This window comes from Trachypithecus francoisi, unplaced genomic scaffold, assembly GCF_009764315.1.
Source record: "Trachypithecus francoisi isolate TF-2019V2 unplaced genomic scaffold, Tfra_2.0 Lachesis_group5, whole genome shotgun sequence".
Taxonomy (NCBI): Eukaryota; Metazoa; Chordata; class Mammalia; order Primates; family Cercopithecidae; genus Trachypithecus; species Trachypithecus francoisi.
Genome location: NW_022681470.1, coordinates 49,594,436 through 49,616,800, shown reverse-complemented (window position 1 = coordinate 49,616,800; position 22,365 = coordinate 49,594,436). Strand labels below are relative to the sequence as shown.

Here is a 22,365-nt window from a genome sequence, read left to right as displayed (position 1 = left end):
TGTAGGGACTCATTCGACACACCCTGGTCAATGAACCGAGGCTACGGGGAGACCCTCGCGGGTTTCTCTCTGCCACTTAATTTGAGGAAGGTGTAACCTGAAACGTTGACTGCCCGGGGGCAGGGTGGGACCTGCTCTGCAGCTTGCTGGGGCGTCTTGAAACACTTTGGGAAGGAACATTAGGGATTGAACAAGAGAAGGTGACTATCAGAAGACAGTGCTTTAATTGGGTTTGCATTTTTGATCACTACTAGGCACGTGGCTGGGTCTGTCTATAGGGTCATTCCTCAGGAGCCCTTGGTCATATCTGCCAAAATAGAAATCACAGGTTTCCTTATGGTGGGAGAGAAAGCTGGAGACACAGAGATTTCATAGCTGTAATGCACTAGAATCATGAGTTCAAGGAGTCAGGATTTCCTCATGAGTCATTCTTGTTTTGAGTTAGGATTTACCAGAACTTTTAATAACTGGCAAAAAGTAGAGGGGAGGAGGAGTTAACAGTTTCCTTCATTAAGTTTTTTGTTAATTCTTCAAGTATCATCTCTACTCCTGAAGGTTTTAAAACGACTTGATTGGTAAAAACAGATTACCTCAACCACAAAATTAGTTGATTTCGTATACTATTACCAGAACTAGCCAATGAAATGTTTAAGCGGCTTTGCAACCAAGCTGCAGATATTTTCTCTAGATAGGATTCGACTTGTTAAAATTGGAAATAGTTAATATATTCTTATGGTGAGCTGCGAGTAGTTGGAGCTCCAAGTTTGACTTGGAGGGCAAAACCAGTTATTATTTAAGACAACAGTTGTGGACTTTATTGTGGAAAGGAAAATCATGTAGATTTCAGTAACAGATATTTTGAAACATGCTTATTAACTCAATGCCATTTTTCCTTAAGCATATGCTCTTCCTCTCCTAAACTTTACATAATATTCCTACATCTATTTTCACTTTCTGATGACTCAATACGTATTTGTCAGCTGTCTGTAATTCGCAGACACTTGCTTTTTCTCACCAATGTAAATTTACCTCAATATATTTTGTACTTAGAACCTTAAATGTTAGAATTCACTCATAGACAGTTAAATTCGCTGGTAGGCCAGGAGTTCTCACAAAGAGGCCGCAGAGAGAGAGAGAGAGAGAGCTGGACTTCTGTCAGGAGACCCAATTAGAGCCTAGACTTAACCAGTAAATGATAAGCAACTGTTGGGACAGTAGCTTCACACCTCTTTGAGTCCCAGTTTCTCATCTGTAATAAGAGTAACATGTAGTTTCTTGCCAGCCTCATAGGATATTATGTGACTCTTACATGAAAGGTCATTTCTAAGCTTTAAAGTACTGTACAAAAGTTTATTACTGATTTGCATATGTGTGGAAAAAGGAAATGTTCAAACCATAGCTATTCAAGATGGAAAAATCATACGAGGATTAACTCAGTTAATTAGGTTATAAATGTGTAGGTACTATTAAATATCAAAATGTTTAAATTTGTAGGTACACAAATACACAAGATACACAAATTTGTAGAAGATCAAGCTCGTTGTAGATATTTAATAAATGCTCACTGGATAATAAATCAGAAAAATAAGGAAATTGATTAACATTTAAACTTTTCAGGCTGGGTATTGTGGTTCATGCTGGAAATTCCAGCACTTTGGGAAGCTGAGGCAGGCGGAAGGCTTGAGCTCAGAAGTTCGAGGCTCAAGCATTCAAGTTACAGTGAGCTATGATTGTGCCATTGCGCTCCAACTTGAGTGATAGAGTGAGACCCTGTCTTTTAAAATAATAATTAAGTACACTTTTCAGAGGTCTCCACACCAAGGAAGTTTAATCATCTCAATATATTAATGAAGGTGAATATACATGTACCTGTGTAAGCGACTGATTTAAATATAAATTTTTCTTGAGGTTTTTGTGTTTAATGTAATTCTTTGCTTTTTTCATAAACCCAGATCAGTGGCTGATGTCAGGTGGCAGAAAATTAATTTTTCTCTGAAAATTATATGGTTGGTTAATAAATCTGGATATAAATCAACTTGCAATTTTTGTATCTATGTGTAATTTTAAGAGTTAAGGCAGTACCTGCTGTAGAAACCTTTTCCTCAAAAACTTGCCATGTTAATGTCTTTTAAAAGACAAGGCAATATATCTATATTTACATATACATGTTATATATAACATGAATATATACATCTTATATATTTCACGCATATGTGTAATATATATTACATGTATATTTACATATATATGTAAAACAAAAGCTGGAATCTTTGATGACTTCCCTTTTTGTTGTTGCAACTGGCTTTTAGGTAAATAGAATTGTTCCACATAAAGATGACACATATTTTCCATCCTGTGGTAGAGGAAGAAACAATGCAGTGGGTTGTAAAAGTTGCGCAGCAAAACCACAGTTTGAGTGGCTTATAAACTAACCATACATTTTCTGTGTTGAACCTACTATGCCCTCTACTGGAGAGATTGATTGAACAGATTAGTGGTGGAGGTTTTCCAGATAGTTTATGAACTTTTTATAATTTTTTAAAAGTTTATAGAAGAAGGCAAACAAAAAATACAAGTTTCTTGCATAACATATCTTAGGTTCTTGTATGATATATTTTGCGTGTCTTAAATTATGAAGAGTAAAAATTTCCCCTGTCATACTTCTCCCTTCTGCTCCCACTCTATGCTAATTTTATTAATTCCTATTCCTATTAACTAAAAATATTTATATAAAATAACTCTCCTACTTATGCTTTAGAAATGTAGAAACCACTGGACGCTGTGGCTCATGCCTGTAATCACAGCAGTTTGGAAGGCCAAGGAAGGAGGCTTGCTTGAGCCCAGGAGTTCAAGACCAGCTTGGGCAGCATAGCTAGACCCCGTCTGTACAAAAATATATTTTAAAAAAATTACCTAGGCATGGTGGTATGCACCTGTAGTCCCATCTACTCAGGCGGTTGAGGTGGGAGGATTGCTTGAGCCCAAGGAGTTTGAGGCTACAGTGAGCCATGATGGTGCCACTGCCCTCTAGCCTGGGTGACAGAGGGAGATCCTGCCTCTTAAAAAAAAAAAAAAAAAGAAAAAAAAAAAAAAGGCAGTTTAGGAACCAAGATACTTGCTTTAAAAAACACAAAAGTATAATTCTGTGTATTATTCTGTGCTTTGCTTTTTTCAGTTAGATATTTTAGTTTCCAAATTTCTAAGAGCTGTAAACCTATTGATTGTCTTATGAAATGTTAAATAGGTGCATTTTAACATTTTTTTTTAAAAAAAAAAAAAAAGGAAAAAGAGGAAGTTAAATGCTATGTGGTGATGAGTAATTGGATAAAATGAAAACTTTTATTACCCTAATTGTTGAATATATTTAAAGAAGTATAATGCCTGTGTTTTTAAAATTTTTTGTCCGATTTAACTTTAGTTGGTGAAATATTCTTTAACAGAATAGAAATATGACCCCATGAGATTTTGTACTTTACTCCTTAACCCCTAATATGATCTGAGATTTAAAAATTATGATTAATTTTTGACAATGTAATGTTCATACCCAGAAGCTGAGAGAAAATGAGTGTTTTTGTCAGAAATGAATCACGGGTTAAACCTGTTTGACATGTATTAGAGCTAAGTTAATAATTTTATCAGTCCTTGAGTTAATACTTTCAGTTAGTGTAATTCCATGGTTCTGTCTTAAATTTATACCAAGTATATGATATGGATTATGTCATACTTCCAATGCAGGCAGGTCCTGCTTAAATTTAATAGCCTCCTCTCTACAAAAACATCTAGATGCCCTTCATAAACCAGCAATAAGAGCGTCATGAAGTGTTTTTTTTTTTTTTTCCTAAAAAATACTAACATATATTGAAATACCTTGGAAAGGTTGTTATAGCTATTAGGTCTGTAAGGTAAAGGACTGTAAGTATGAGGTCTGAATAAGGGAATTGTTTCCAGTGTGTTCCTGCTGCTGTACTCTTTCTGTGCATGGAATACCAGGGGAGAATAGGTGATATAAATGCTTTCTTATAAAATAGGTTACATAGTTGGCATATTGTCTATGAGGGTAAAGCTAGGAATTTCTTTTTTGGTGTTTCTTTTGACTGGGATTTTAATTTCTGTCCATGAAATTTTGCCAAACTATTGGCAAGTGTCCTATGGACTACTTTTTTGAAATGTGGGGATAGTAAGTTAAAAAATACAAAATTTTAAATATCTATGTGATAATAGTCACAAAGCCTTCATAAAAAACGTCTGAAGAAAGCCATTTTTCATCTAATAAATAAGGAATCTGTTTATATTAGTATTTCTTTTTCAGTATACTGATGACTATTTCTATGTAGAGAGCATTAATCCATTTTAGAATTGGTTTTCACAGGTTTTCATTCGTGGACTACTTCCTAATAACCTAAAACCTTGTGGATTTCTCTCCCAAACATATTTTTGAAACAAAAATTCCAAAATCTCAACAGAATTAATTAGAAAAAATATAATGCTTTTAAGGAGATGTCTGTAGGCCTTGACACAGTTGCCATGTGGCACTAGTCCCCTCAAAAGTTCCCAGTTTCAAAAGACAGAATAATTTTGCATTTCTTTTCATGAAGTACCCTTAGGAGAGTAGGATGGCGGGAGGGGTTGTCCGTAATTGGGATACTTGCTTTTCGTTCCTAGTCTCTGCCCTAATTTATTTAGAACTCAGGCACATTGTTTGGCTTTGTTGTGCTTAGGCTACTTATCTTTCATGCACAAGTAGTTATAGCACTCTTCCTTTGTAGGAATTTAAAAGAAAACAATACTGGAAATGTCCTGGACAGCTTGGTAGATGATAGTACATAGTTCTCAGGCCTGGCCTTCAGCTAAACTTTGTAGTAGGACTAGTTTCTTCTAGGTGATTCTTTTGTCCATTTTTCTGTCTTGCTCCTGTGCAGAATCCTCATTCTTTTTTGGGGATCTGTTCATTTATGAAGTTTCCTGGTGGTCGTCTTGGGCCCTTTCAAATGCTCCTTTGGGCACATCAGTGGTGTAAGGTTACTTTTTAATTTAAAGAGTATTTTTGTAGAGCAGATTACAGCACATTTGAGAGAAAGGTACAGAGATAGCGCATATGTCTTCTGCTCCCATACATACATAACCACCCCATTACTAATATCCAACAGTTGATAAACTTATATTGACACACATCATTACCACCCAGAGTCCATAGTTGACATTAGGGTTTGTTCTAGGTGTTGTACGTTCTGTGGGTTTAGACAAATTTATAATGACATGTATCCACCATTATAGCATCATAGTATTTTCACTCTGCCCTAAAAATTCTCTGTGTTCTGCCCATTCCTCCCTCCTTTCCCCATAACCCCATAACCCCTAGCAACCACCAATTTTCTGTTTTCTGTCTCCATAGTTTTGCCTTTTCCGGAGTGTTATAGTTGGAATCACACAATATGTAGCCTTTTCAGATTGGCTTCTTTCACTTAGTAATATGCATTTATGTTTCCTCCATGTCTTTTCAGGGCTTAACAGCTCATTTCTTTTTAGTGCTGAGTCATATTCTATCGTCTAGATGTACCATAGTTTATCCACTCACCTACTGAAGGACATCTTGGTTGCTTCCAAGTTTTGACAAATATGAATAACGTTGCTATAAACATTCATGTGCAGGTTTTTGTGTGGGTGCAAGTTTTCAACTCCTTTGGGTAGATATTGAAGGGCATAATTGCTCAATCATAAGGTAAGAGTATGATTAGTTTCATGAGAAACCACCAACCACTTCCAAAGTGACTATACTATGTTGCATTCCCACCAGCAACAAATGAGAATTCCTGTTGTTGCATGTCCTTTTTGGCATTTGCTGTAGTCAGTTCTGGATTTTGGCCATTTTAACAGGTGTGTATTGGTATCTCGTTTCATTTTGCATTTCTCTAATGACATATGATGTAGAGTATCTTTTCACATGCTTATTTGCCATCTTTATTATCTTGGGTGAGATGTCTGGTATGTTCTTTGGCCCATTTTTTAGTTGAATTGTTTTCTTATTGTTGAGTTTTAAGAATTCTTTGTGTATTTTGAATTAGAGGTTTTTTAAAATCAGATATCCCCTTTGCAAGTATTTTCTCCCAATCTGCGACTTGTTTTTCCATTACGTTGATGTTGTCTTTTGCAGAGCAGAGATTTTTTTTTTTTTTTTAAATGAAGTCCAGTTTATCAATTCTTTCTTTCATGGATTGTATCTTGATGTGATATTCATTTTCATATCCAAGGTCATCTAGATTTTCTCCTTGGCGATTCTCTTCTAGGAGTTTATAGTTTTGCACTTTACATTTAGGTTGGTGATACATTTTGAGTTATTTTTCTGAATGAAGTTACTTTCCCAAATATTTATATTCTTCCTTAAAAATGTTTTGGAAATGTACAGCTCTTTACATGTTAATCTTTTCATCTTTTTTTGTAGGCCTCTTCACTATCTTTACAGAGTGAATTATCTCCACATTAGATATTTGGTGAAAACATTTCTTTTTCTCAGGGTGCTGTAGGAAGGACTTAAAGTTGCCACTGGAGCTTTTGTCTCTCCCTTTCTGACTGCATTTCCCCCCATTTCTGATTGTAGTGAAGATTTCTCACTTGGAGACTTATAATTTTTCAGTGCGTCAACTATTTTATCTCCTTCAGTTAATTTGCAGTGAACATCTGGTTAAGAGTTTCTAAAATAAATTTGAAAATAAGCCCAACTGAAGCCAGGATAGCCACGTGGCCTAGCCCAGCCTAGATGAGCGGTATTTAACTATGCAACATTACTCATATTTTTTCAGAATTCTTTTGGATTTATTTTTAGAAGTACCCATAGTCTGATGCATTCATTATATCTAATTTCAGAATTCCACTGTTCATGTTTTCCTCTACATTAACAACAGCCTTATCTGTCATCTTTAGCAAAGGGTGGATCTGACTTTATCATTTAAAACTTATTCCATATGCACTAGCTTTTTAAAACTTTATTTTCCTGATTAATAAGTTTGCTCATCTTTCTATCCATTCCTTAGCTTCTTTTTCCCCCCACTGTTTAATATGAAACATCTTAATATAAAAAAATCAATATTTTATTTATTGCATTTTCTTTTTTTTTTTTTTTTTTTTTTTTTGAGACGGAGTCTTGCTCTGTAGCCCAGGCTGGAGTGCAGTGGCCGGATCTCAGCTCACTGCAAGCTCCGCCTCCCGGGTTTACGCCATTCTCCTGCCTCAGCCTCCCAAGTAGCTGGGACTACAGGCGCCCGCCAACTCGCCCGGCTAGTTTTTTGTATTTTTTAGTAGAGACGGGGTTTCGCCGTGTTAGCTAGGTTGGTCTCGATCTCCTGACCTCGCGATCCACCCGTCTCGGCCTCCCAAAGTGCTGGGATTACAGGCTTGAGCCACCGCGCCCGGCCTTATTGCATTTTCTTAAGAAAATCCAGAAAAGGGATCACTTCATATTTCCGTAATAGTACAACACTGCAGATTGAAAACAACTGTTTGGAACACAGTTGAACTTTCAGATAAATTGACTTTCACTTGATTGCAGGATTCAACATTTCTCAGATGTTAATACTGAGTCAAAAGTGGCAGATAGAACTTTTCAAATTGCTTATGTTTGTTCCACCTGGTTTCACTGATGAACACACAGGCTGTATTCATCATTGCTTGCATCTGTGTTCTTCAGAGCCAATAAGATTTTTTCCACCCTCAGACCATCATCATAACATACCATCCAGAGGATTAAATATAGAACATGCCTATACAAAATATCATACTGATCCGATGTTGATACTTATATCACGCTTGGAAACTCCCATTATAAATTTTTCCTCCGGAAGAACAAGAGGCAACTTTTCATCTTGCTCGGCAACATCTCTATAATTTATCAGGTCTAGCGGCCCTTCAAGACATTTTCTCTGAGAGAGTTTCAGTGTCTTAATGGCACCACCATATTTTACTTGAAATTCTGCACACGTATTTGAATTATTGTTGCTTTGTCCTGAGCTCTTGGTGGAATTTGTATTGAGACTGGCCACAGGGCTGGACTATGAAAGGCCCCCAATGCTAGAATCTACAGACTTGATCTTAGTACTGATTTCACCTCTTTGGGAACTGCTACTACTGTGTCTTTTTTTTTTTTTTTTTTTTTTTTTTGCCTTTTCAAAACTTTTCACCATAGCTTCATCTAGAGAATATCACCATAGAATCAAATATTATTTTATTATCTTCAAAGGTTCTAAAGACAGGTCTGCACAGATAGCTTCCTTTCATTCTAACATAGTTCTTTTTATAGAAACAATGTACATCAACACTGAGCATAGGCGGAGGACCGCCTGTTTCTGTTAGAGTCAGAGCACTGCACACCTCCTTAGTTTCTTGTGAAAGCAGTTTTTTACTTCTCATAATATAGAAATTTTCATCAGAAGCATCTCCTCAGTGCTGTCTGAAGTTGTTCTTCAGTCTTCTGATATATTTTGAAGGCTGTTTGCTTGTAGCTACTTGAAATTGAATGTCTTTAATGCATTGTATATTATTTTGCTTGATAAATCTTCTGGATATTTCTTGTAATGTCAGGTACAACTTGTTCTAAATGTTCAGGTCACTCTTTGCTAAGTCTTTTTCTAAGAGAATGTATTTTCTAAGTCCAAGCAAAGAGTTGGAGATTTTCAGCTCTTTTTAATGCCTTCCAGTTTTTCCATTTCCGATAGTTTGTTTTTGAGCATGGATTCCATTAAAGTTAATTCAAGGCCTTCAAATTCTTTTTGAAAAAGGTTAAATGTGTAAAAAATTTGAAAGTCTTTCCTCTACAAGAACAGAGACATCAGTGGCTAGTTTTCTGTCTTTACTTGCATAAGATAGGCCTTTAATTATTAAAAATCTGACCATGACTATAAATAACACCATCTTCCACAGCAATCCATGGGTATCGGGATCTGGTTGAAAGTCCTCTGGCAGGGCTGCCGCTGGCTGGCAGTGTCCCCTAGAACCAGTGCAACACTGAACATCACGGCCATGATCAGTCTCTCTGTGATCCCCTAGGCTGTTGTGAGGCACTTCAGTTTGTTAGGTCTCATAGACCATCATACAGCACCAGAGAGTATTCTGCCTGGAACCAAATCAGTGCCTGGTAGACTTCAGTGGAGGTGAGAGAGAAGGAATAAATACAGTAAATTACTGGCTAATTCTTCTCCTTCTCTCTCTTTTTTTTTTTTTTTTTTTTTAAGAGACAGGGTCTTGCTATGTTGCCCAGGCTGGAGTGCAATGGCTATTCACAAGTACCGTCATAGAATACTATGACCTCAGACTGGGCTCAGACAATCCTCCCACCTCAGCCTCCTGAGTAGCTAGGAGGAGGTTTGCATCCCTGCACCTGGCTTCTCCCTGGATCTTTTAGCGACAGAGCACCAAAAACTTCTTATTCTCAGAGCCTCTTCATGTCTGGCTGGCCTTGACTATTCACAGAGAGGGCAGAACACAAGTGGGGAAAAGATTATGAAGGACCCTACAAAGGGTTTCAACTTACTTCACCAATTATACCTTTAAAAACAGAGGAAGAAATAGGTTGGAATTTTAGAAAGTTTTCACAACTCAAGCCGGTACTATACAGTTATGAGCCAGGAAAACTCAATTTTCTCAAACTCTTTTTGCATGTGGTAAAATGTTTGATGATGCAGAAGCCCTTCAAGATACTTCTTTTCAAAATGATAATCTTTGAGGGTATCAGATGCTGATGTAGCTTTCCTCACAGGAACTGATCCCTAGGCAGTGGGGGACCCAGGCTTTGTTCAACTGCGTTTAACAACTCAGTCTTGGTCAGGCTTGGTGACTCACACCTGTATCCTAGTACTTTGGAAGGCCAAGGTGGGAGGCTCACTTGAGCCCAGGAGTGCTAGATCAGACTGGGCAACATAGCAAGACCCTGTCTCTACAAACAAACAAATGAAACTTAGCTGGGCACAGTGGTGTTTTCCCACAGTACTAGCTATTCTGAGGCTGAGGTGCAAGGATTGCTTGAGCCCAGGGGTTTGAGACTGCATGAACTCTGATTGTGCCACTGCACTTTAGCCTGGGCAACAGTGAGACCCTGTCTCTAAAAGTCACTTTATCAGGACATTCTAACATTGCTATAAATAATTACCTGAGACTAGGGTAATTTATAAGAGGTTTAATTGGCTCATGGTTCTGCAGGCTGTACAGGAAGCATAGCACTGCGACTGCTTATGAGGATGCCTTGGGAACTTTTACTTATGGCAGAAGGCAAAGTGGGAGCTTGCATGTCACGTGGTCAAAGCAGGAACAAGAGGGAGAGGGAAGGAGGGGAGGTGCCACACACTTTTAAAGGATTGCATCTTGTAAGAACTAAGTCACTATGGTGAGGACAGCACCAAGCTGTGAGGGATCTGCCCCCATGATCGAAATACCTTCCACCAGGCCCTGCCTGCAACACTGGCGATTATATCGCAACAGGTGATTTGGAGGGCACATCTGAACTATATCACACACACCATCCCATTGACAACAAATTGGTAGGAATTTTTAAAATTCTACTTGTTTCTTCCTTCTTTTTTTTTTTTTTTTTTTTCTTGGAGACAGCATCTGTCTCTGTCACCCAGGCTGGAGCGCAGTGGCATGATTATGGCTCACTTCAGCCTTGACCTCCTTATGGTCAGGTGATCCTCCCTCCTCAGCCTCCCAAGCATCTGTGACCATAGGTGTAAGTCACCACACCTGACTAAGTTTTTTGAGTTTTAGTAGAGACAAGGTCTTGCTATGTCACCCAGGCTAGTCTTGAACTCCTGAGCTCACGGGTCCTCCTGCCTCAGTCTCTGAAAGTGCTGGGATTACAGATGGGAGCCACTGTGCCCAGCGCTTCCTTCATTTTAAAAGGTAAAATTGGTGAAGTAAGTTGCAACCCTTTGTGGGGCCCACTGGTTTTGGCAGGCCCAGGCCGAGCTGGGATGAATGGCTCTGCAGGTCTGACTGAGCTCCCTCATGTGTGCTGAGGTCAGCTGATATGGGCAAGTGCAGCTCCAGCCTTGGCTCTGGCCCACATATTTCTTACCCTTGTTTTATAACCTGTGTTACAAGCCCGGTCTTTTCTGCCCATGGTAACGGCAGATGCACAAAAGAGCCATTGGGGAGCAGTTATCCCATCTACATTTTCAAAAGTTAACCCTGACTATGAGATGTCAAAATCTCATTTGATTGCCTTTTCATGAAGTCATGATCCTCAGGGAGCCTGTAGGTTTTCTGGAAGTAGGATATAGAATAGGAGCTGATATAGTCACCTATTTCTTCTGTTTATGTGGCTCACTTCACCAGTCACTGTCAAGAAAAGTTGGGATATTTGAGCTGACAGAGATGAGATCACAATAAACACCAACCCAGAGATGGCTACACATGTATTCTGAAATGACTACACTCTGTTGACCAGGTGAGGAGTGGCCCTCCACAGCACATACTGTCCTATGGGCAGAGCGACAACTTAGGTATCCAAGATGCTGATGCAGCAAGGCCTAGTGCTGAGTAACTGCAGGATTCCAGGAGCTCTTCATAGCTATAGGCCTCAGTTTCTTCTTTAAAGAGGAGGAAATACGTAAATAGAATCCATATCCTGAATCAGTGAGGTTCAAGCTGGTGTGAATACTTCATCTTTGAAAGGGCTGAGATACTTTTTCTAGTACGTTTAATTTTTTAAATTATTTTAATTGATTGTAGAGTTTTCCTGAAAGAATAAATCAACACTGATATCAAGAGAGCAAGGAATGATGGACCAAGTCTTTCCAAAACCTATTACCTTGCCAAAAGGTGGTAAGTCATTACTTCTTGTCCTGAAATACCAGCAGCAAATAAGAGCTCCAGAATTTCAGCCAACATGACATTTTGTTTTTTATATTCCCATTTCCATATCTGAGGTGCACAGCTCCTGGCTGTCCTGCCTCTTGGGGAACACCATGATTCCTTCCTGGGCTGGCAGATGACTGATAAAACATAAAGAATGTCTGGAGGAAGTTGTCTATGCTTTGTGAAGCCCCTTTTTAATTTATTTACTTTTTCTTATTTTTTTCATTTTTTAATAACTTGTTTTTCCCACATGCCTTCTATCCTTCTGATCCCCCCATTTTTTTTAATATAAAAAATTAAGTATTTAGGGTTTCTTTTTGCCATGTAGCACATACACAGACCTCCTTAATAGACTGCTTTTTGGTTTGAAAGAAGCAGTCAAGAACACAGGTTCTTGAAAATAAGGAAGTGTGTTTGTGAGTATATGTGTTTTGGGGGAGGGTAGAGAGTAGGATAAGTGATGATGGTTATGAGAATTTAAAGGCTTAGCAGAGCTGTGAGTTTAAGGTGGTCAGGAAGATTTTCTGCATAGGTCTTTTATGTCTGAATCAGGGAATGTTTGTAGAAATATCAGATTTTCTTTCTATTTGGGAAAAATTTGTATCCCTTCAATCTTCTGTCTCCAAGAAAAAAAAAAAAAGAAGAAGGTAGATATAAGTGGAATTTTAAAAATTCCTACAATTTGTTGTCAATGAGATGGCGTGTGTGATAGTTTGGATATTATGTTGAGATGTAATCTTATTTGTCCCTCAACTGTTGAAGTTCCTTAGATGTCTTCTCTTTTCGTTCTGCAGATTTACTGTCTCTCTCAGATTTACTATCCATTCCCATAAATTCACGTGTGATCTGTATACTGATGAATCCTTGTGCTGATCTCTGCTCATCTCAGACCCTTACAGCTCATTGTCCTAACTGATTCACTTAGATGACAAAAAGGCAGTTCAAAAGAAAAACCCCACAGCATTTAGCATTTCCCATCTTTGCCATTATATCTATTTCTTTGTCTTTGTTCTCTATCTCAGTGAATGGTACCATATCTGAGACAAAACACAGGAGGGAGAGAGTAGTCACCTTTGAGTCCTAGCCTCTCTTAATCCCATATTGAATCTATCCTGCTTATTTCTGCCCATTATACAAATTTACAAGTTTGTAAAAAAAGTTTTATTTCTTTTTACAATTTTTTTTTTTAATTAAAAAAATATTTTTCGAGACAGAGTCTCCTTCTGTCACCCAGGCTGGAGTGCAGTGGCACAGTCACTGCTCACTGCAGTCCTGGGCTCAAGCCATCCTCCCACCTCAGCCTGTGGAGTAGCTGGGACTTCAGGTGCATACCACCACACCTGGTTAATTAAAAAAAAAATTTTTTAGAGATGGGGTCTCACTATGTTGTCCAGGCTGTATTTTACTCTTAAATATAAACTTCTCCTTCTCTCCACTTGCATTTCCACTTTTCTAATTCTCTCCTTATCTCTCTTATGAACTGAAGCAAGACTTCTTATCTTTGTCTGTTTTTTTTTTCTAAATTATATATTTTTCAGTCAGCCTGATTTTACTAAAACACTTATCTGATTATTGTTCCTTTTCTGCTTAAAACTACTAATGACTTTTCATTGCCCTTAAGTTCTAAATTCCTTAATTTGAATTACAAAAGTCTTTATATCTGGCTCCTGAATGCCTCCCAGCCTCATCTTTTAGTGCCTCTGCCTTGCTCTCTATGCTATTATCCTATTAAATTGTTTTAGTTCCTTCTACATGCCATGCTTTCTTGTTCCTATGTCTTGGATCTTTTCCTTATTCATCCCATTCTTTTTTTTTTTTTTTTTTGAGACGGAGTCTTGCTCTGCCACCCAGGCTGGAGTGCAGTGGCCGGATCTCAGCTCACTGCAAGCTCCACCTCCCGGGTTTATGCCATTCTCCTGCCTCAGCCTCCCGAGTAGCTGGGACTACAGGCGCCTGCCTTGTCGCCCGGCTAGTTTTTTGTATTTTTAAGTAGAGACAGGGTTTCACCGTATTAGCCAGGATGGTCTCGATCTCCTGACCTCGTGATCCGCCCGTCTCGGCCTCCCAAAGTGCTGGGATTACAGGCTTGAGCCACCGCGCCCGGCCATCCCATTCTTCATCTGACTAACTTGTATATTATTCATACTCCTTCAGGTATTGCTTAAATAAACTTTCTCTCCTGGAGACTCTTCCTCCCTCCACTAACACATCTGAGTGAGATGCCTCTCCTACATGTTCTCACAGCACCTATCAATTCTCACAGCACCTATTAATTTACTTACTATAATGAATTGCAATTACCTAGTGTCTTGTCAGTACCTCTGACTAGACTGTAGTTATTGTGTGTATTTTTGTATGGTGGCACATACATAGAGGATACTCAGCCATTGCTGAGGGAATGGATGGATGACAGTGTTACAAACTCAGGTTCAGTTGCTCACTGCTTGCAGAGTCCAATTAACAAGAGGGAGGTCTGGTATAAAGAAGTTGACTTTTTATTCCAAAGCTAGCTCAGGGAAGAAGTACAGGCTTCCTGCCTTAAGGGTACTACTTTGCCTTTGAAGCAGAAAGTGGGTGCTTTTAAAGGGGGTCTATCATGAATGGCACACAGCAGTAGTAGTAAACAGGTGGGGACTCCATGTGCCAGCTTGGTGCCTTATCTACTGGGCAGTCAAGTTGCTGTCTTCATGGGCAGAAATAGGTTGTGAAGTGGCCACAAACTCTCCAGGTGAGAGAGAGTTTTGTAGCAGGACTTTGGGATGTAAATAAACTATTATCTCTTGAGGCAGCCTTCCTACTGGTGGGTGAGAGTTCTGTTCTGGAGCTTCTAAGCACATAGTTAGATCAACTTGCCCTGTAGGGAGTGTCTGGTGAAGGGAAGGTAAAAGGTTATCCTTGCTTTCTAAAAGGCTAAATGGAAAATGAGAGATAGGGAGAAATGGAGAAAAGAGAAAATAGTTAAAAAATAGTAACTGTTTCTTTTTTTCTTAGAAAAATTAGGATACTTGGTTACAGAAGTATGAATGAATGATTACTTTTCCAGGGAGTCTGCTCTCTGTATCAGTGTTACTTGGTTCAGAGATTCATATGTTCATGATTTCTATAATTAAATTCTGTTTGTAACTTTATACGGTTTCCGTATTAACATTGAATTTTGCATTGCTTACAAATTAATTTTCTACTTTTTCTTATTAGTTTTTTTCTATTTGCAATTTAAGGCAGAACTTTTTTTTAAAAGTATGGTTCTTACCTGTTGTAAACGGAACACTTCGCAAAACTACTTAACGGAGATTCAAATCAAGGGGAAAATTGACAAGGCAGTGATATATAGGCTACTCATTTAAGCATTATTAACAGGTGTATGATCTCATCTTTCCTCTCGTAAGAACATTTAAAAATACTCCACAGGATTAAAAAATCAGATGATATTATTATTTATTCTTATTTTATGATCTTTTGTAATATATATTTGAATAAAGCTATACATCTTAATTAATTTAATAATTAATAAATTCTAATATAAAACTAGCTTATTTCTGAGTCTTTTAAAGAATTTCCATTTTCAACCATTATATAATAGGTTAGTTATCTCTTTGTATCTTCTGTCAGGCAAATGGACTGAGGCCTAACACAATACAGACTTTAGAGGACAGAACATTCCCTAATGGTTTTAAATCTTTCATAATTATAGAAAACAACTTTCTTCATACTTTTACTACACTTAAGCTCTGGATTTCTGTACTTATAATAACGCACTATTGCATTATTTGGATTCAAATGTTGAAATCTATTATAGCAGTTATATAATATGCAAAATTATCAGTTTAGACAATGTACCGAGGTTCAAGAAGAGGAAAACAAATAGGAAAACCTTAAGAGTAGAGTCAGTGATAAGGACTCCTAAAGAAAAACACATTGTGGATTTCTGCTTTTAGGTTTTTATCTGGAGCTTATGTACTTACCTCTCCTCCTCTGCCTCCCCCTCTTACAGTCCGTTGAAATCATAAAAATTGTAAAAAAAAGAAAACTGCTCTAGGACTACTAGGAAAGACAGAAAAGGGTAACTTTATACCATTGACATATAAGAAATGTAGAACTTCTGGAGTATGTGAAACACAGGGAACCACACTGAAACCAAACTAATCAGACTTGCATAGCAGGTAAGTAGGGAGCCTCTTCAGAAGCAAATAAGTGGGTAATTTCCTCAACTTATCCTGAAAGAGTTTTCATTTTGGAGCAACAGAGGTTTAAACGGGGATGTACTGAGGGCAAGAGGTGAGGGTTAAATTATATTATTTTAGAAACTTTACTAGTGACCCATATCATATATTTCCTTAGGTATTACTTTATATGGATAATGTACTAAATAAAGAACTAATAGGTTGAGGAGAAAATAAAAATAAAACTCAAAGGCTGTTTAGAAATTATTAAAAGTGAAATAATCATATATGAAAATCTATGGGATGTGTTCAAAGATATACACAGAAAATAATCCAAGTCTTAAATTAATTTCATACTAGAGCAGAAAGATTGAAAACAAATTAATCCATGCTTGTCACTAATCCATGGTTTTGAGGAGTGCTGTATTAAGAAGGGTTCTAAAGATGAGTCTGTGCTGACCACTGAGTGCGGCTGTTAGAGAGTAGAGAACACAGGGTTCAGTGGATTTTGTTAGATGCACTGTATAAAGCCATTAAGAACCAGATACCTTTTAAAATTTTTAAATTATTTTTAAATTTTGCTTGAAGTTCTGGGATACATATGCAGAATGTGCAGGTTTGTTACATAGGTATACATGTACTTATCAACCCATCATCTAGGTTTTAAGCCCCACATGCATTAGGTATTTGTCCTAATGCTTTCCCTCCCCTTGTCTCCCAACCCCCTGACAGGCCCTAGTGTGTGTTGTTCCCTTCCCTGTGTCATTGTTCAACTCCCACTTCTGAGTGACAACAGGTGGTGTTTGGTTTTCTGTTCCTGTGTGAGTTTGCTGAGAATGATGGCTTCCAGCTTCATCCATGTCCCTGCAAAGGACATGAATTCACCCTTTGTTATGGCTGCATAGTATTCCATGGTGTATATGTGCTGTATTTTCTTTATCCAGTCTATCATTGGTGGACATTTGGGTTGGTTCCAAGTCTTTGCTATTGTAAATAGTGCTGCAATAAACATATGTGTGCATGTGCCTTTATAGTAGAATGATTTGTAATCCTTTGGGTATATAACCAGTAATAGGATTGCTGGGTCAAATGGATTTCTAAGAACCAGATAATTCTTATATTGCTCCAAAGCTCAGAGTGAGAGGAGGTTTCCCAATTATTTTTTGAAGCAAGCATAATTCTGATACCCGAATCTGAGGAAGAAAGCATTCAAAAGAAAACTAAAGGGCGGGCATGGTGGCTCATGCTTATGATCTCAGCACTTTGGGAGGCTGAGGCAGGAGGATCACTTGTGGTCAGGAGTTTGAGATCAGCCTGGCCAATATGGTGAAACCCCGTCTCTACCAAAAATACAAAAATGAGATGGGCATGGCAGCATGCACCTGTAGTCCTAGACACTTGGAAGGCTGAGGTGGGAGAATCGCTTGAACCCAGGAGGCAGAGGTTGTAGTGAGCAGAGATTGTGCCACTGCCCACCAGTCCAGCCTGGGTGACAGAGTGAGAACCTGTCTCAAAAAAAAAAGAAAAACTAAAGATAAATTTGTAGAGATCTTAAATAAAATATGTTCAAGTAGGTTTCACCAGTAAACATTGTAAAATAAGCAGAAACATTGTTTACAGTGAAATATAAAATTCACCTACAAGTGATAAAAGAAGCTCCTTTCAATTTCTGTTAATCTTAAATTAAATAAATTGTATTACAATTCACAGACAAGGTGATGAATAATATCCATTCAGCTTTGTCCAGATGATAGTGACGTGGTGGAATTCACCTTTATGGCTAGTGACCCATTATCACGTGGGCTGTGAGAAATCAGACTGCTAGTCTAGATTAGCATCTAGACTGAAAGTCTGAGAATAGATGAAAGCCGAAGTAGGATGCCCAGTACCTGATTTTTAATATGAAACTCTCCTTTGTCTCTTATGTTTTGAGTTGGTTATCTGAATGTCTGTCTTATTTGCCTTTGCTTTCAAGAGATAAGAACTATAATGATTTACCATTGTTTCCATCTAGGACAGAGTTTTCCATAGAGCAGGTGCTAAGAAAACACTTAATTGAATTTAATTAAAGAGGCATTGGTATAGTAGGAAGTTCACTGGTCTTGGAGACAGCAATTTGGTTTCAAGACCAGGCTTTGGTCAGGATGCTTCCTTTCCAGCTCAACTAGGACTTCCTCTCTGGGGAGCCTCCTTGCCACCCACTCTACCCTGCATTCTGAATGAGCTAATTCTCTGTGTTTTCCCACAAACCTGTTCTTCCCTTTCTGGGGCACTTAGCACTTTCCTGTGTCTCCTCTGTGAGACAGTGAGTGTGCTGGGTTCAAACTCTATCCTCTGAATCCTTTGTTTGCAGAGATTAGTACCCCCATAGTGCTAAAAAATGTGTTACATGAATAAATGGTTTAGCTTCTCTGTGCTTAAGTTTTTCCCATCTAAAAATAATAATGTTAATGATACATAATATTGGGATTTCCAAGAATTTCCCTTAGAAAAAAGGCTACCCCCTTTCATAAGAACAGCAGTTGTTTGTTATTGAACACTTATTAGATGTTCACTGACCAGACACTTCACATATATTATCATTATGTCCTGTCCTTGTGCCACAAAGAGATAGGTGCTATTGTTCCCATTTTATAGGTGTTTGGAGAGGTGAAGGCACTGCCCCAAATCAATAGCAAGCAAGGCAGTGGCAGAGGTGGGATTTGAATTCCAAGTCTGTAATTTTTCTACTGTAGAATTTAGTCACATGTGTTTAGTGTTTCCATAGGAAGCTCCTCTTGGGTTGCCATCAACAGGTCTCCTCATGGCTATCCTGACTGTGTCACGATGGTCTCCAAAAGTCTGGCCCTGAAAGTTAAGCTACTGAGATCCAGTCCCTAATGTATTACTGAGTACATGGTAAGCTCAATATATAATTGTTGAATAAAATACTGAATTAGTGAATGAAAAGCTTATAGATGATACTAGTAATTTATGAAATAAACCAAGAGACTCTTCATGTATGTGTGACTGAAGAGTTTTTAAGCACAACTAACCTGGGCAACATGAAGAAACCCTCTCTATCCAAAAATACAAAAATTAGCTAGGCGTGGTGGTGTGTGCCTGTAGTCCCAGCTACTCAGGGGGCTGAGGTGGGAGGTTCATTTAAGCCTACAAGGTCGAGGCCGCAGTGAGCTGCCATAGTGCCATAGGACTTCAGCCTGGGTGACAGAGCGAGACCCTGTCTCCAAACAAACAAACACTCACAACTTTAGCTGACATACAAATATTCCTAGAAAGGTAAAACTGGAATTGGATTCTCATTTAGTAGTGAAAAATGTGAAATAAGGGATTGATTAGTTAACTAGGGATCTTATTAAAAATGAACACTTCTACATTCCATTTACAGGGTTTGTTATATTTAAACCCTCCATTTGTAAATGTGATATACAATGCTTTGTGAATTGTAAATTGCTAATAATACACTTAATATATTATTAAGGAATTGTTATCTTTTATGTGAACGTTGAAGAAAGTGTCCTGTGGGATTTGTTGAAACTCAAGGAAGAGAACAGTTTTGAGACTCAGGAAGATCTAGAAAGAAAAGGGCTCTTTTATGCAGGGAAAACAATGTTTTCTGTTTTTTATTTTTTTTTCTTGTCAGTGTCTCCTTAAAAACAAATCTGGTTGACTAAGCTTTAACAAATAGATTCAACCGGAGTATTTGGCTATTTCAGGGTAGCGACATCCTTAGATTTCCTTAGGTGAGAGTGGCGTATTGTCACGATGCACACGAGGTCTGAAAGGACATCCAGGAAATTCTGAGCAAACCGGCAGCGTTCAGGATGAGCAGCAGCTCTGGGGAGCCCAGGCTGATTCTAGTTGCCTGTCAGACTTGTGACTCAGCAGCTCTTTGCTTCCCTCGGTTGATTTCTTCCTGTTCCATCACCAGTTCGTTACTCCTTTCCTCTTTCCTTGTTTCTGCCAGTGGCTTCTGCTTATTGCCATTTATTTTAAAAAATACAAATAAGAAACCATTAGAGGCTTACTGTGTGCCAAACAAAAATCTCATTTTTATTCTCACAGGGTACAGGGTGTCTTTCTTTTCTGACCATTCATTACCTTAGTCCCCACAATGAGTGTGCAGGGAGACCCAAAGCCATCACAATAAGAAAATATTCATGAATGAACAGAAAACTATATATTTCCCACCCAAAAGCTCCTCCCCACTTATTATTAGTCTTGGTGATTAACAACCACTCATATACAATGTAAATGTAATTCAAAGCATAATCGTAAAATTTGCAAAAGATGTAGAATTTAATGAAGTTGTCAACAGAAAAGCCATTGGTAAGTGAGAATTTAGGAGTGTGGCCAGTTAACAATTGGAGAAGATAAAACTGACATGGATCACAACATAATAAACATGATAAAAAAGAAAGATTTGAGTAGTAAAGTCTTGGAATAATTTTAGAAGTCGTGGAATATGTTTTTAAAAATGCGAAATGCAACGTGAACTGTATTATCCTAGCATTTTGTTTTGTCCTCCTAACTCCATGACTTAACACTTTGTTCATTCTAATACTTGGTATATACTGAAAGCTATAATTGAAATATTAGTAATATTTTAAGATACTTATTTTTATAATTCTATTTTTAAGATAAAGTCATAATCATACTTTTGACCATTTGCTCAAAATTTTTGGACTCTGTTTTAGTGGATTTATTTTAGGTGCCAAACAATTATCTATTGCCCTTTTTAAATGACAACCTCCTATACTATTATTTTTCTAATTTTACAGGTGTGGAAAATGAAGTCCAGAGAGGTTCACTCACTTGCTTTAAGGTTTTTTGTTGGTCACTGAGAGAACTGGGATTAGAATGTGGGCACTAAGACTTCCCATACCACATTCTTAAATACCAAGTTAAACTGTCCTTATGCCCTATTGAAGGGGTGGCCTGCCCCTCCACACTTGTGGGTGTTTCTCATTAGGTGGAACGAGAGACTTGAGAAAAGAAATAAGACATAGAGACAAAGTATAGAGAAAGAAAAGCGGGGCCCAGGGGACCAGCGCTCAGCTTACAGAGGACCCACGCCGGCACCGGTCTCTGAGTTCCCTTAGTATTTATTGATAATTTTCTTTACCATCTAAAAGAAAAGGAAGTGGCAGGATAATAGGATCATTGTAGGTAGAAAATTAGCAGTAAGACATATGGATAAAGATCTCTGTGACATGAATACGTTCAAAGGAAAATGCTGTGCCTTGATATACATATGCAAACATCTCCATAAACCTTTTAGCAGCATTATTTTAGACTATCACATGGGGAGAAACCTTGGACAATACCTAGCTTTCCTAGGCAGAGGTCCCTGCGACCTTTGGCCGTGTACGTGTCCTGGGTAGTTGAGATTAAGAGAATGGTGATGACTTTTTAACCAGCAAGCTGCCTTCAGGTACTTGTTTAACAAAGCACATCCTGCACAGCCCAAAATCCTTTAAACCTTAAGTCACCACAGCACATGTCTTTTGCAAGGACAAGGTTGGGGGTAGGGTCACAGATTAACAGCATCTCAAATACAGAACAAAATGGAGTCTCTTATGTCTGCTTCCTTCTATATAGACACAGTAACAGGCTGATCTCTCTTTCTTTTCCCCACACCCTATCAATTCCCTTTTTATATCTCAAATTCAAATTTTCAGGAAAGCTTCTTTTAGGCTGGCTCATCACTATTTGGCTTAGAGTACCCCAGTTTGACACAGCTCTGGTTCCAGAACATTCTTATGCTCCTGTCAGTTTCCAAATAGCTCTTCTAAAGTTAATGCCCAAATCTCCGGTTCAATCAGTTGCCACTAGCTTAATGGCAAGATTATATAAGGCATGGCTACTTACTCTCAAGGAATTGTCCTTCATCATTTGGAAAGATACTTTGGTTGTGGCACTCATTTTACATCTTCTCAAAAAAAGGGACAAATAATACACAGGCTTGTGGCACGGCCTATTTAATTTCTACATTTTTTGAATATGCTATCTAAATAGAAGATTTGCTCATAGCTTTACCTTCTTTGTTGGTAACGCAAGAGAACTGGATTAAGAATGTCGGCATTAAGACTTCACAGGAATGAGTATAAACAGAAGACATCATTATTCTACTCACTGTTCCACATAGTCTGTCTCTCACTCTCAAGGACTATGTTAATTGTGCTACTTGAAAACTGGTTTTGCTATTTTGCTCTTCTGAAATACATTTTAGAAATCTTTGGTGTGTTCAGTATTATATGATTGAATGTAGGCATTAACATAGGCTAGACTTTTATCTTTTTCGGGTCCCCAAACTTTTTATGAAATAAGAATCAGGCTCTTGGTGATTTTTGAGTGATATATG

General features: G+C 38.1%; 1 long non-coding RNA gene and 1 pseudogene across 1 annotated transcript; one reads left to right on the top strand and one right to left on the bottom strand.

The window, feature by feature from the left end:
* Window positions 1-7,546: 7,546 nt before the first annotated feature.
* LOC117074062 lies at window positions 7,547-8,174 on the bottom strand (annotated as a pseudogene).
* Window positions 8,175-10,775: 2,601 nt separating this feature from the next.
* LOC117076299 lies at window positions 10,776-12,526 on the top strand. The gene is made up of 2 exons (XR_004434310.1): window positions 10,776-11,238; window positions 11,860-12,526. It is a non-coding gene; the product is annotated as an uncharacterized LOC117076299 (long non-coding RNA).
* The last annotated feature ends 9,839 nt before the right edge of the window (window positions 12,527-22,365 follow it).